Below are 12,337 nucleotides of genomic sequence, written 5' to 3'. Positions count from 1 at the left end.
ACTAAAACACAAAAATTCCCATAGAAGGCATCATAATATGTTGTCGTACTAGTAAAATGTCTAGAAAGCCATTTGGGTTGCCACAGGCACACATAAATTGCCACATAAATATATTTTGGCAATATTGTAGGTTTATAATAATAAAATAAACACTTTGGTGCTGATATAACATGTAATTCAGCTAATTTTCTTAATGTTCTGTATTTTTTTAATGTTTAAAGTTTTGTATTTTTTTAATGTTTAATGTTTTGTATTTTTTTAATGTTTAATGTTTTGTAATTCTTATAATTGTGTATTTTTTAATAAATATACCTTTAGATGCGTAAGCATATTAATATAATAAGGTGCGCAAATTATATATTTGATTTTTTTAAATATCGGTGGACTGTATACTCTACCAGCACCAACACGTTTTCATAACAAGTACATAAACACATTGCAACATGAATATTTTTTGGTGGCATGGTGCGTTGCCTCAACAGTACATTTTTTGTGCTTCTTTGGTGGGTTCGGGTACAGTCAGAAAATATAACCCCCCCCCCTATTTTTAAAAATAAAATCTTGAATATACCAAAATGTTGATATTCGGCCAGCCATATATTTGGTATTCAGGCCCAGTATTTGAAAAAATTGTTTTTAATGCATCTTAATTTTTTTATTATGTTTTTTTCTTCTATAGTTAGTTATTCATTAGAAAGTAAAACTAATATTACTACCAGTAATGTTAGGTTGAGACTATTTAACACTGGCATTTCGACCCAGGTTTGAATTCTTGAAAACGGACTGCCTACATGTTTGGTTTTCCCCATGTGTGACATGAATGCATACCAATGTACTCACGTTATTTTTATCATATATTGCAATGATATTACATAATTGTTATAACTTGTAATAGTAACATTAGTCATGATACGAGGGTGAGAATTATGAAAGAAAAAATAAATATAAAATTAATGGTTTAGATAATGCATGATATTATGTAGACGTGTATGAATGCTTCTTCTCTTAGGTTCCAATGATGATGAAATAGAATTACAAACAATATCTAAAAAATGTTGTCTTGAGAATATTCAAAAGTGTTTCAATCACTGGTTGTGAGTGCGTGACTCAAAACTACCTCGACATCCATGCAAGATGATAATGTGTTGTGACTTATCTCACTTGTCTGACAGTAACATCAGAACAAGCCCATGAAATCCATCCTGGCAAAGAGTGTAGTCACCAAGTAGTGCATTATGAGGTGCACCGTCACTGTGCTTGTCAGACCAATGTGAACACAAACACTGTGTTTGGCATTGGTATAACTGTGCCCACAAATTACCCCCAGTTCCATTTCCCATACAGTGTGAGAAATCATTCATCTAATGTTGAGTACCTTGCACTTTGTGTGTCTCTCTTCTAATGATCATCAATTGCAAGAACTGTTTAAGTAAATAAGACAAAATTGTAAAATAAAAAATTCTGAATTTGGGTTTCATGATGTTGTTAAATATTTTGCACAAATTAGACACAATGTATAATTTCATATGAGGCACAATGTGATAATATGAAACAAGAAAGCTGCTATTTTACAAATTTTTCACATGAGGATGTTAAAAAATAAAATAAAATAAAATAAGAAACTTGTATGCGAATGATTTAAGAATGTTTCATGAGTATGTTAAGTCTGCTTTTCTCATGTATGGAGGGTATATTTAGTGGAGTTAAACAACAAAGATAATAATAATAATAATAATCAATACAATTTAAGTGACAAGTGAAGGTATATTAAACATGAAGTTTTATTAAAATTCAGGTCTTGCAATGAGCAGTTATATTTTAGCTTATTTCTATTGGGGTGTAAGGCGTTTAATTTTGCAAAAATATATTTTATATACGTGCTAATATATTGCAAGTATGTATTTTAATGATAAATTATTATTTATATTTATACATTATTATTTATATGTATTTTAATGATACATTATATTTTACACATTTAGTCTCTCAAAACTGAATCATAATCTTATGCAAATAAACCAGATTGCTATGCTAGCCAAATTGTCAATAATTAATGCTAAAGGTATGCTGATTTGCATAAGCAGATTCCAAACATCTTAACTACGGTAGTAACGAAAAAAAAAAAAAAAAAAAAAAAAAAAAAAAAAAAAAAAAATACCAGGAGAAGACAGCCATAGTAGTAATTGAATTAAAAAATACCAGAAATGGCTAATATAAAATTTTATGCTTGAGCTCTCTAATAACTTCCTATCATTTACAGTTAATGGCTCGAAATAATTACAGGTACTTGTAAACATAATTATAATTAATGATTTAAGGTATTCTCAATCAGTATAGTCCTTTTAACGTATTCCTAATTTATGGTTTAACATTCCTCATTCTTGATTCAACATATTGCCAATTGTTAGTTCAACCTGTTACAAAATAATGCCAAAGCGCCAAATAATGGTTCAGTATTTCACCAACGTTTGGTTGCAACATTTTCAGCATCTAATTTGGTGAAACCTTGCACCAAATTTTTAACAGTGTAGGCTTTCCAACAATTCGAAATAACAGTTGATCTTGGCAGAACATTCTGTTTATTAATTTCTAATAATGACTCGGCACCTCTGCTTTCAATCACTCTAAACACACATTTATCCGTCCCTCTGTCAAGCAAACCAAACACTCATCTCCCTTCGAGTCTTATCCCTCTATGATATTTTTACTTACCAAATTTACTTTCTTCAATTTCCACAATCCCGCTTTCCCCACCCAACGTCACATTCTCCTTCAAGCACAACTCCACGCACACTGCCCTACAAAAAATGTTCCAATCTGTCACCGTATTTTTAGCAATACGTAATTCCTACCGTATAAAGTCATTCCGCTCTTACCCAACCACGTACAAGTAACTCGCAAAACACCACTCATGCTCAATTTACTTATCGCAAACCACGAGTCCTTTCAAACAGACCTTGTAATTCGATGCTTACATTCGCCTCCAGGAACTCTACACATTCACTCAAAACCCTCTATACATTTCTTTCGCACTACTGAGGGCCCACCAGCGGCCTAGCGGTAAAGTCGCTGAACACTGGTAGTTTGGTCCGAGGCTCAAATCCCGCGAACGGGCTGGCTGCATGGGAGGTTTCGTGGTTTTCTCCTTGTGTAACGAGTTTACGAGCCAGTTTTCCTTAGAAAGTCCTCCACGAAGGCATTCCCCCCCTTAGACAAATAGCCCTCGAAGCTCTGCCATAATCACACATTCACAAATTAGACATTTATATGATCTTGCAATCAAACTTTTCTCCATACACCACTCAATCACACTTTTTTTACCTTTTCGCTCCAACTGATAAAAAAAAAATTCAGATTCAGATAATTGTCTATACTGCAGAAAGCACCGAATCTGACACACTCATCAGTGATCGAAACGTTCTGTAGGCAAAAGAACTCTTTTCCATATTTTGAGCAGTTACGGTAATAATTTTTAAATCCTTCATTCAATATTTTCAATCATTTGGTAACTCTTAATGATACATTTTTGAGAGCTAACTCGTTACGTTAAATGTTAACAATACCACACAATATATAAAAGTAGATTTATTATAAAGCAAATCTCGCAGTTAACATTATAAACCTAACATTTCAACTCAGTTAAAATATAATTTAACTTTTCTTCAAACATGAAGCTATAGCATAATTATAATCTGTTTTTAAAAAGAGGCGTAGCCAATATTACGTCATAAAAGGCGTGTCCAAGGCCTAAGACAAGTAAACAACGTCTTGACTTGTGCAGCGTCTTCTAGGATTGATCCCTATAAATTTTATTTTATTACGAAAGCATTTTATATTTTACATAAAAACAATGAACTTTCTCGAGATAATTAGGTTAGGTTAGGTTATCTAAATGCGGCAAAGCGTAACATGAGGGCTATCTGAGTAACAGGAGAGATGGCTTCATGGAGAATTCGAGAATTTTTCTAAAGAAAATTGACTCGTATTTACCTTACATATGACAAAATAGTAAAACCCAATCATGCAGCCATTCAATTCACATGGATTCGAACGCTAGTAAAACTATCAGTATTCAGTATTTTTAACTACTCGTCCACTAGTGCAACTTTTCTCGAGAATATATAATAAATATTTACATGATGAGAACAAAACTAATATTATCACGATAATACTATTTTATTAATATTACTGTTTTAACTGAAACATTCAAAGCGAAATAGTAACATTAAGGAAAGAAAAGCTGTAAAATTTTAACGAGCAGACATTACATCACATTCAACACATTTAGAAATTCATTAATGAACTTAAGGTGGAATATTTTAAAAATAAGTTCAGAAATCATTGTAATTCATATTTATCATTGATTTGAATAATACTGTTACGAAATGTCCAGCTGCGGCTTCCCCGTAGCTTCCCCGCAAAGCGGGTTTATATTTGCTAGAAAATGGCAAGAGAAGGCAGGGCTACCATATTTGGAGAGAAATCGCCCATTTGGCGATATTTACCGACAAAATTGGCGATATGCCATAGACGCATGAAGAACCTTCTAGAACGAATTCATACCGGTTTTGACCAGAATGTTCTCGAAGGCAGCTCAAAAGCTATATAAACCCTGTTTGCACGCGGAGTAGCAGTAAGTTAAGAGCCAGTCAGTCAGTGAGTGTTTTATAGTCTAGCAGCCAGTTGATCGTCGGACTATTGAGATGATCACGAGTTAGTGCCTCGTGGAGTTTCATCTTGAGTGTGTTGAGCTCCGAGAACGACCGAAACTAGTCGGGAGCTGTATGCTAGTGCTTATCTTCGAGTGCATCGCGACTTGTAGTGTGGAGAGTCTCGAGAGAATGTAGAGTTCCGAGAAGGATTGAACCCAGTCGGGAGCTGTACTCGGGCGCTTTGCCATGAAGTTGTCTCCATCGTTACAGCCTGAAGTCTGTGTCACTGATTGTTTTAGCGTGCTAGTCGTAGCTTTCGACGACTGTAAACGTGTTTTTGGAACTGTATTGAGTAATACTGGCTAATAAATTGTGTTTTCATTCGTCATCAAGTTTTGTCGTCAATCACTCCAAATCCACGAACCCGTGCAGAAACGCAATATCAAGTGCGTTATTATGTAATTACTTTTTTATCTTATCAACATTGCTCGTTAAATTGATTCCAGACTTAAAAATAACGCATCAGCAACGATATGGAAATTAATAATAATAATAGAGACAGTTTAAAACAAAAGTCTCGCCATTTGTTAACACTAAGGTGACTTGAAATGAGTTTTTGTGATGAAATAAACATAAATTGAAATTTATACAGCATGTTTTTATAATTTTTATCCAGTGACAAAAGTAAAAGCTTCTATTACATGTATTGCAAAAATTACTAATTTGTACTGTTAGTAACTTTGCACTGAATTACTATATTTTTTCATTGCATTATTAAATTTTTCCATGTCACAGTTTTTTTTAATCGAAGACAGTAAAAATTAGTAATATTTTCGCCGAATTAGAAAAATTAATAATTTACATCACTAGTAATATTTATATTGAATTATTAAATTTTGCATGGTACTAATTCCTGCCGTGAGTAATTTTTATATTGAAATATTTTGCATTCGTGAATATAACCGTGAATGTATGATCTAATACACGAAACATTTTATTTTATGAAATCAAAATAATTGACATATCAAAATTTAGCATATAAAAAATGTATGCGATACATTTGGAAACACTAAAGCCACTTAAGAAGAAGTCATTACATTTTTATTTGCTTAACAAATATTTCGCAGAGAAAGAAATGATTTTTAAAACGACTGATGTTTTGAGAATGGATGATTTTAGAACGCAGAACTTGCTTATTGACCCGTTCGATGTTATTAATAACACTCTCCCTTGGAGTGTTCAGACAGAAAAGGAAGCAGGTTGATAAAGAATAAACACTTGTTGAATATCCCGAATTGTTTTTTAAAAAGAATTTTGATTAAAGAACTCAATCAAGAGAAACTAGCAATTAACTAAGACGGAAAGAATTATCGGGACTTACCAGCAGTCAGCTCTTTTAAGAAAGTACGGCAGGTGTAGAAATCTGGAATGAAATAAGCAAACTAAAACACAAGCAGTAAAATAATTATTTACAGATACTAAGTGCTAATGATTACAGAAAATAGAACACTACCAATCAAGATAAATAAACTCAGCCATTTTCATCCAAACTCTTCTTCTACATTCAAAACTGCAAACGTTCCGGCTGTTGCCACTTGCTGTTGACTTAGAATTTAAGTTATTTAAAAAATATAGTTTAAAGTACTGAAAATAATTAATGCTATTATTAATTATGAATATTTAGTCTAAAGAGAAAAAATTGTATTACCTTCTGGTTTTCAGGAAATGATAAAATATTTAAACTTTCGAAAAATACAAGGAAGACAAAATTTTAAAAAAGGAAGAAAAATACATTAATTATTTTTCAGCATAAATCAATATGTAACACAAGGACGTCAAAACAACGTTTTCACAACTGTTGCGAAAAGGTTGAATTCTGCGAACATTTAGGCGTCGTTAAGACGTCGTGATACAATGCTTTCGCAACCAAAATATAACGTGAGAAAGACGCAATAACGACATCTATTCAACATAAACCTCATCTGTCTGCAAAGACATAATAAAGACGTCTTTTCAACGGTTGCAAAACAGTGGAGTTTTGTGGACATCTGGGCGTCTTAAAGACGACATATTGCAACGTTTTTGTAACATGACTCGCGACCAGTTTGCAGTGCTACTTGTGTTAACTATCTTAAGTAGTTTGCTGTATATGTAGTCTACATCTGAATTTAATTTTGCCGCCCAGACGGGAAAGTAGTTAGTGACTCTGACTGCTGTACCAGTAGTAATCCACGGTAACCACGCTGCGTCATAGAAATGGGCATGTCCTTTGTCTTCTTGGATTTTGTCGTGTGTGTGTGTGTGATCATGGCAGAGCCTCGTGGGCTATCTGCCTAAGGGAAGGGATGCCTTCGCGGAGGACTTTCTAAGGGAAACTGGCTCGTATACACGTTACACATGGGGGAAACCACAAAAACGCCCATGCAGCCAGCCCGTTCGCGGAATTCTAACCTCGGACCGAACTACCAGTGTTCATCGACTGGTGGGCTGGATTTTGTCGGAAGTAATGTAAATTGAATGAATCCTTCTTTATTTTATGGCAACGACAGTATTTTTTTTGTTTTTGTGGACGTCTTGAACCACGTGTTTGGTATGACATTATTTTTTAATTATTTAACACGTCGTTATTTTACATTATTTAATCTTTTTAATTATCATTAGTCCAAAGGTGCAATTCGCCCTGAAGGACTACCAATTTCATTTTGGCATTTTGCGTTGGTTCTCTATAAATTTCGGTTCACTTTTCAAATTGTTGCCACCAAATATTATCGCCCTGTATTAAATTTAAAGAAATTAAATAATGAAGAATCTCCATAAATTTTTCTAGGTTTCATTGGGATAAACCCGCCACCTCTTGCAGGGGAGACTCTTTCAGTCAACCAGCGTGTTTGTTTCTAGTCCTTCGCCTATTAATTTCATCGCTTTGACGATATTTTTTATTTTCTATGACTTCATATTTTAACCCATTAGGACTCTAGTTTGATCTCTGAAACTTAGGACAAAATGTCCTCTTCTCTTCCTTATTTGTTAAATTTTCTCATGTGGATTTTTATCTACCTTGATGCATTTTTACATGAACTGCCTTTACATGAAGACAACATTTTTATTGAACCGGACACATTGAGAAATTCGCAATATCGCGGCATAACGTCACCGATGCCGATATTTCAGTCATTTCTACTCTGGAAGCTGCAGAGTGAATGTTGCTTTCCGTAATTTTCTGAGCCATTTCGTTTCTTTCCACGATGTCTGCTAAACGATTTTTCTTTATTTATTATTTTTTTGGCTTGTATGCTTTTCAGATTTAACATGATTTTTATTTTTTTGAATGTTTTATTTATTAAAATCTTTAATTGTGAAGTGATATTTGAAGATCCCGATTTTAAGATGCGAAATTCTGCAGACGATGCAGAATTTGGATTTATTTATAGGATTTTACGCGTATTTTTAAATATATTTTACTATTTTAATTCCATTTCTTGTTCTGATAGTTATTAGATGACTTCGATTAAATCTTTCTAAAAAATCCTATAGTTTTGCCCTTGTAGTATCAAATGGGTTCTGGATTTGAGGTAAATATTTTCCCCAATTTCGTTTTTTTCATATTCTGCTAGAAATTTTTTTCTAAATGTGGTACTAGAACGCATTTATTTATTTTAAATTATCTAATTTCAGACTTCTGCACGTCAGCTCGTGGGCTATATTACTGGTTCTGATGAGTGTTCGGTGCGTACAGTTTTTTTTTTGTATCATTTTTATAGTAATGTCTTTTTGAAAATGTTGATACAAAATATTATCGAAAGAAACTTATTTTTTTTTCACCTGGATGAGGCGTTTATATCACAGAAAAAACTCGTCGCCGGAATCATAAATACTAAGCCGAAGAAATTACTTTTCAGGAAACACCAGCATAATATCTCAAACAAATCGGATCTCGAGATAAGATGTGATGAATCTGCCATGAATTCACCAGTTTCCAAAGTCATACAGAATATTTTGAGCTTTTATGATTTCTATCAAATTTTCAAATTTAGCATACACTAATAACGAAACAATTTGTTGTAAGCGAATACCAAATTTTATTTCCAATCTAAAGTTACTGTGTCGAACCAGATTTAAATGAGAGCTATCACACAAAGGTCACGTGACAAACAGAAGCGAAATAAGGAATATCCCTTTGAAAATTCTGATCTTGAAAGGTAAAGTCCTCTGTCATCAGCATTCGTAAATAAATTGTAGTAAGCTCGTATAGAATGATTCTTTTGTCAAATTTATGTTGAAGACGATTGTGAGGTACCGGTTGATCGTCCACATAAACGCCGATAAAGTTCATTTGTGATTGAATACAATGCAAATGCTTGAATTCAAAAGAAGATTTTTTATAGTTTCCATTAAAGTATAGTTTTTTCCCTCCTTTTAATAGTTTTCTTCGTTAATAGGCTTTTCGAATACACTTAGGCAGGCTTCACAAAAGTTCATGCTTCGATAAACGAGGTTGGTGACAGTATCATTGATACAGCTAAAGTTTATCATCAGTTCTTCCTAGTGCGTAGTAGTAATACTGAGGTTACTTTTTTCATCTCCTTGAGAAGCGAGTTGCTTCGAAGTGGGAATCATGATACGTGACCAAAAGGTAATTCCAGATTTAGTGTAAGCAGACAGTAACTTTTCCCTTGTAAGCGTTGGGTCCTACAAAAATACTGCTACCTATGTGAGTGAATTCCTCTGGAATAGCATCTTCAGTAAAGAGTCCTCTGCGCTGGAAATAAATAAATAAATAAATAAAATGATAAGTCAGCTGGTATACCAATCACATATATAAAAAATGAGGTTTAATATAAAAATATAAACTTTTCGCAAATATGTACTTTTTTTCTCGAACTGCGTTGTTTCTTTTGTTTTTCGTTTGATAAAAAGGATATTTGATTGACTTGGAATATCTTGGGTTCGAATAAGGTTGTAGTTTCCCACGTTCAATATTTTATCATTCAAAGGTATAGGTTCTTTCTCAAACAGGTTTTCCAAACCCATTTGAAAATTAAAGGCAAATTAAGCATACATTGCAAATTCAAAAGAAAAAAATTGTTAGAGATTAAAATTCCAAAAAACAGCATTTTTTCCAAAAGTTACTTACCTCTGCCGCGTTGTTGTTTCGTGGCTGTGCTGGATTCATGCTCGAAGTGATGGAAAATCAAAATTAAAAAAATCTAATAAAGAAATTAACGATAGACTATTGTCTAAGCTAAGAATTGCGTACACTCAGGGCGAAAACAAGGAAAGAAATGCTGAACGTTTCTCTGGATGGATTTACATCGAGAAGAAACTCTTTATTTTAATTGAATGGTGAGTGGCTAAGAGATGGTGAGCTAATTTTTTTTAGAGAATCTGAAATGTATCCATTCACCTAAGAGGAGACACACGTAAAATAGCATGCTCAAACGAATTATGGATAACGCCATCATTTTCTTGACACCATTTTATGAAAAACGTGCCCAAACAGAAACTAATAATGTCATTCTAAACATGTGGTTCCAAACACGTTGCCACAAAAAAAAAGAAAAAAATCCAAGATGGTGGAGGCGATGCACTTTTCTGTGACGTTACTTCAGCCGCGTGGTTGCCCACGCGGTTTCACGTGATGCGGAAGTAGATTATACTTGTACCGAAATGCTCGGGTTCAGATCTCGGAGAAGGATTGGATATTTGTAAACGTATAGTGTCTGTGCAGCACGGGGGCACTCAAAATGTACGCCGAAAGGCCTCTCGAGAGTTGATGGAAAGGATGAGGAGTGAGAGAGTCCCGCATCCATCCCCCACGGTGTTTTCCTTCAAAACTAGGGAGGAAAAGAGCAAAGTCGGACTATCACCTGTACCATGCTTAAGGCTGTTGCCAATGACATACGCACTCTCGTACTCCTGCCACGATACATTTTACTTTTTTTACACGATACTCCTGCTTTTTACTTAGTAAACTTTAGACATTCTTTTTGCCATTGCGTTTTTGTCTTTTCCAATAAAGCAATAAATGTCATTCTCATTTTTGTTTTCAGATTGTATCTCGATTTCTGAATCAGTGTCATGAGAACTAAAAATTTCATTATAACTTTCATCATCAGTTTCTTCAATGGAGTCTTCAACAGTGGATACATCAAATAATTTTTGAAAACGTAACATTTCTTCATTATAGGATAAATTACACGACATGTTTGCTGTTTTCTTTGCTACCACAAATGAACTACCTTACAGCAATGCGAATAGACGCGCTGGGTCTGAAAGACCCGATCCGATTAAAACAAAACTTCAAATAAAATTTCCGGCAAAAAACTTCGGAAACATAAAGAGGATGGTTTTGGACGAGACTACACTGAATGACTTGTACGACTTGTACGACTTATTTAAATTATACATATTTTTTGCTGCACTTCGTTTAAACTTATTTCTTCGGATTATTCTAACTTAATTAAGCGATTCCTACAGGTAAGTCGAAAATGACATAAAAATTGTCCATTTTTATAATTAAATATCCCCCTCAAGTTTGGTCGTACGAGAGTCCAACTAACTCCTTTAATTTTATTTTTTTCATTACGAGTATAAAACTTTCACCAAATATAAGCATAGGATAAGGGATATATCATTAAAAGTTAGATTCAGTTATTTGTCGAAAATTAATTTCTTTTTTAAATATTTGACATTAACAAAATAAAAATACTTTCGTCATTTAAAACACTTCTGTACCTGGAAGTATATGACTAGGATCAAGGATTGCGAAAGTAAAATCCCAGTGATGTTTTTTAAGCTGAATAAAGGGGGGGGATGCCGATTACAGTTAAAAGAGAGGTGCACAGCTAGATGTAATTTCAACGCTCTACGGCTAATCCTTTTTTGAGTTACGCGAGGTACTTTGATACGCATGCACGTATCTCATATGAATGTACGTACATAAGACTTCAAGAAAAATTCCTTTCGAATCCATTTTAATTCTGTTTTGAGTGATACAATACATTTTGAAAAGAAGAGTTCTTTATTCTATGCGTAAGTCACCCAAAAAATGTCAGAATGGATTCAGAAACGCTCAAAATGGATTTTTTAGTTGAAATATAATACTCAAAATTTTTCGGAATTACATTACTTCCTTTACTCCGTGCAAAGAAGTAAAAAGGAGAAAAATGCACGAAGAAATGCGGCTGTACATACATACTTTACTTACACGTATACAGATTCTTCATCATGTAATGACAGAGATCAGATGCAATAAATTTATTGAATTTAAAAATTTGCTTGCGGAAACATCATGCAAATGAAAAAAACTTCGGTAAATTGTTCAGGGGAAAAAAAGAATATTTTGCTCAAAATTATACAATACGGTACACAAGTCAGAAGTGCTGCTTTTATAGCAATGGCCACTTCTGTTTTTCCTCAGGAAGGAAAACAGCAGGTAACCCAACCCACTGCATCTACGACTGACAACTGACATTGGCAACACTTCCATCAACAAGAACCGCATGTGCTTTAAGTCTGAAGTCAAATGCATAATGTGAACAAAACATTCAATAAAAGCATGCGCTGTAAGAGGGGAGGAAGCAGCAAGTCTTTGCGCAGGTTGACCCCCCAGACGATTGTCATTCGATTTTGGAAAAAACTAGTGGTGCCACTTCCGTATCCGCTTCCGGAGGACACAAATATCG

General features: G+C 33.9%; 1 protein-coding gene across 3 annotated transcripts in view; it reads right to left on the bottom strand.

The window, feature by feature from the left end:
- Positions 1 to 12,337, bottom strand: part of LOC146997197 (uncharacterized) — a 919,946-nt gene that overhangs the window by 617,232 nt on the left and 290,377 nt on the right. For 2 of the 3 annotated variants that reach the window (XM_085816964.1, XM_085816966.1), the window contains exon 2: positions 6,034 to 6,075. The gene's annotated coding sequence lies outside the window, so the exon portion shown is untranslated. Of the gene's footprint in view, positions 1 to 6,033; positions 6,076 to 8,474; positions 9,412 to 12,337 lie in introns of all 3 variants that reach the window. The other variant, XM_085816963.1, reaches the window with a different exon arrangement.

Source organism: Stegodyphus dumicola, chromosome 5, assembly GCF_044657685.1.
Source record: "Stegodyphus dumicola isolate Sdum_Otavi_A_Nest chromosome 5, ASM4465768v1".
NCBI classification, from domain to species: domain Eukaryota; kingdom Metazoa; phylum Arthropoda; class Arachnida; order Araneae; family Eresidae; genus Stegodyphus; species Stegodyphus dumicola.
Note: the sequence above shows the minus strand (reverse complement) of the source record. Positions and strands in the feature narration are given on the sequence as shown.